The sequence below is a fragment of the Trachymyrmex cornetzi genome, unplaced genomic scaffold (genome assembly GCF_001594075.2).
Source record: "Trachymyrmex cornetzi isolate Tcor2-1 unplaced genomic scaffold, Tcor1.1 scaffold947, whole genome shotgun sequence".
NCBI lineage: Eukaryota > Metazoa > Arthropoda > Insecta > Hymenoptera > Formicidae > Trachymyrmex > Trachymyrmex cornetzi.
In genome coordinates, this window is record NW_017300297.1 from 70,351 (window position 1) to 74,077 (window position 3,727).

Below are 3,727 nucleotides of genomic sequence, written 5' to 3' on the forward strand. Positions count from 1 at the left end.
AATAATCTCATTGGCAAAACAGTGAAAAATTACTAGGCATCAGTTGATATGAGTGGTGTGTACAATCAGAACTGTAGGCAAACGGGATCCTCCCATACTTATACTGTGGTAATACGTCTCATTCTGAAACTTTCAAGCCAATCCTCGTTTAAAAAATGATTAGGTACTATTATTTTCCACCAATGTTTACTGCGAGTTTTCATCCAAAATCTTCTTTTTGATCGATTTATTTTCTTTAGATCTGTAAGCATCATGAGTAATACCTTTGTATTATTTCCTTGCATTTTTAATATATTTTGCCAGAATGTTACATATGTTTGCATGATTACTAAATTACACTGATTAATTATATTTGATGCACTTAATTGATAATTTAACAAAATTATGTCAATATCCATTTTCTTTTTACTCAAGTGATTGTATGTATTTTTTAGAAGTTACGTTTGTCATATTCATGAAAGCAAAAATTATGTTGGCTCTACTGAAACAACAAATCTATTCACTTCAATTCTACTTCCATTGGAAACAGTACACCAAGTTTGATCCACCGTAGTGGAACCGAATTGAGGGTGTCGGTGGAAACTAGTAGCGTTTTCGGCCCGGCAGGGTTTGCACCAACCTGGGTTGGATCAATGGCGTTTTGTGCTCTCCTATTTGTAGAGCGTGTGACGTCAACCAATAAGAAAGATTAATTCAACCAAGGTTGGTGCAAATCCGATCGGATCGAAAACGCTATAAGTAAGAGAGGCGCAACCGGCTTAAGTCAGTATGACAAAGGTGCTAAGGAGAGTACTAAACATGGCCGACATGTTATGAAACTTCCTTTAAACTATGTCAAACAAGATAAGACGTGTAGGATAATGGCTGGGTTCGGGGAGACGCTATTAGCGCTATTTGTGTCATTCTATCTTCATCGTTCATTAAATGTGAAACAAGGATAGTATGACACAAATAGTGTTGATAGCGCGCTCCTCGAACGCAGCCAATGTGAGATAGAATGTATAGGATAAAATGAAATGGAAATGTCACTAGTACTATAAATGGCTGCCAAGTCACGCAATTGGTCAGATTGCAACAGCGAATCAGAATGCATTACACCGGTTGCGCCTCTCTGATAAATCTAGGACTCTAGTTGAAGTATGCGACGCGAACAAACCTTATATGTCGAAAAATCCGTAAAGACGAACTTTTTAGGCTATGCAGACACCTTAAGCAGTAGGAATACGAAAAATGTTCTCATTCTAGCCTGTTCTAACCTCGAAACCAGTGATAAACAAGTACGTTTAGACATCCCGGATAGGAATATGACGTATTTGTCATTATTTACAAAATTATATAATATAATGATATTATATAATTATATAATATTATCTTATTTCCAATTGAGACATTCCAAACAGTACAAGCTTAGAGTGCCGTCACATGCGGCGTAACGTGCGTAAGCGTAACCTGCGCATTCTAGTAATTTACTAGATTACATTATTTTTTATTTACTAGAATACGCCATTCTGAAAGCCCGCATTCACATTGAGCGTATTTCGCGGAAGATTAGAGAAATGCGGAACTAATGCAACCAATTGCTGATTAGAATTTCTGTTGTACACTCTAAATGCTAAATAAATTTACGATTGGTTTTCCTAACCAACGCATCTCGAAAAGTACCCCTCATGGGGAACCGGTACCTTTCCATCGCGTATATATGAGCGGATGATCGAATAAATTATTAAAATCGGAACATTTTGTGAAACCACTCTTAGGCATATTCGACGCGTTTTTGCATGAAACAAAAGAATCTGACAAAGAAAACGTCGTTCTGCCTTGTGATCTGAGATATTAAGCGTTAAAGTTCATGACTATTGAGGTTAGGAAATTTATCACAGAGGCAAAATGAAGTCTATAATTGTACTGTTCCACATGGGTTTCGACTTTTCACGCGATGCAAAGGGGCGCACGAATTTTATAATTGTACTGCGTGCAAAATCGAAATACTTGTACATTTTTTCAGACAGAATAAGCTAAAAAGAGCCAGAAATTAGATTCGACGAATGGTGGTTCTATCATATTTCGGTGTAACAACAAAATAGTGTAAAAAGCATAAAGTGACTAGACAGAAACTGATGTTCAAGTGAAATGTTATGATTGGTTGGCGGAAGTTATGCTTACGCAAGTTACGCCGCATGTGACGGCACCCTTATGTACAAGCTTGTGCGTTGCTACACGTTACGCTATGTGTTATGCCTTGTGCATTACGCAAAAGTCTGTGTCGGGGCCTTTAAAGTGCACTGAGTGTGCACTAGTTCTGCCAATGAAAAACGCTATAAGTATTGTATCAAATGTGGACAATAATGAGAGAGAAGGCCGCAGCACAAATTTTTGCATAACGCATAGTGCATAAGCGAATCAACTAATCGGAATCTTTCCTTTCCTTCCATTCCATGAAAAAGAAGAATTTCGATTGGTTAATTCCCTTATGCACTATGCATTATGCATTATGCAAGAGTCTGTGCTGTTGCCAAGTGGGAGACGGCCAATCTCCCCCTCATTGGCTGCATTCAGCAGAGAGAGCAGTTTTGCAAATGTTGTAAAATTCTTCAATATGATTGGCCTTGCCCTTAGTCTCTCATTGAATCTAAATGTATAAACCAATCATATTCAAGAATTTTATAACAGTTGCTAAGCTGCTTTTTCTGTTGAACCAAAGAGAAACCTGTTGCAGGATTCTCTAAATATTTTCGACAATTGGGGTGGCACCCAGTTGGACACGGCTCAATTGGACACGAGCCGCTCACAGCGCTTGAGACTACAAAGCTCCTAAGCACCGGTCGCTGTGATTGGTGGTGTCCAATCGAGACGTAGTCAATCGGGATCACCCCGACAATTGTCGCAATCGTTAACTAGCGATAGCCAATGAGTGCCGCGCTTTCTTCCAGGATAGTTCTGCCATTGGCTGTCGCTGGTTAATGATAGCTATAATTGTCGATAAAACGTTTAGGCCCAGTTTCACAACTGACGGTTAACTCTTAACTGAGGTTCAACTTATTCATTATCTCTTTTTAATTCTAGAATTGGAAAAAGATGAGAAATAAGTTGAACCTCGGTTAAGAGATAAGCTGGAAATACAATAGGCACAGGCAATAGGCACAGGCAACAGGGAATAACGAGCCGTCCAATCAGAGCTCTGGGATATAATATCGAACTTATACCCCAAAACTCCGGATTGGACGGCTCGTTATTCCCTATTGTCTGTGCCTATTGCCTGTGTCTATTGTGTTTCCAGCTTTAACCGTGAGTTGTGAAACTGGGCCTTAGAAAATCCCGCAATTGAGAGCGGCCATCCCGACCTTTTTCCTGTAATGCTTCCCCTTACACTAGCGATACCAACGTCCATTTTCGAACTGCGGGAAATACGTACCACGTCCATTTTCAAGACCTCGTCTCGCCGATAAAATCGTATCGTCGAGAGTGGACGTGGTACACCACAAATTATAGATGTGAAGAAAAAACTATTTTTCGACATTGTTGATAAATAAATTTACATTATGATACAATCACGAATTGCAGATATATATATATATAAATACATATTGTAACCGTACTCGCGAGCAACAACACAACTTCGTCGCGCGTTCTTGGTACTCTAAAGTACGCAAAAGTATCTTCTCTCCCTCGGTAGCAGAATTTTGCGACAGCCAGGCGGTTTTTCGGCCAAAATTGTAATTCTTATTCT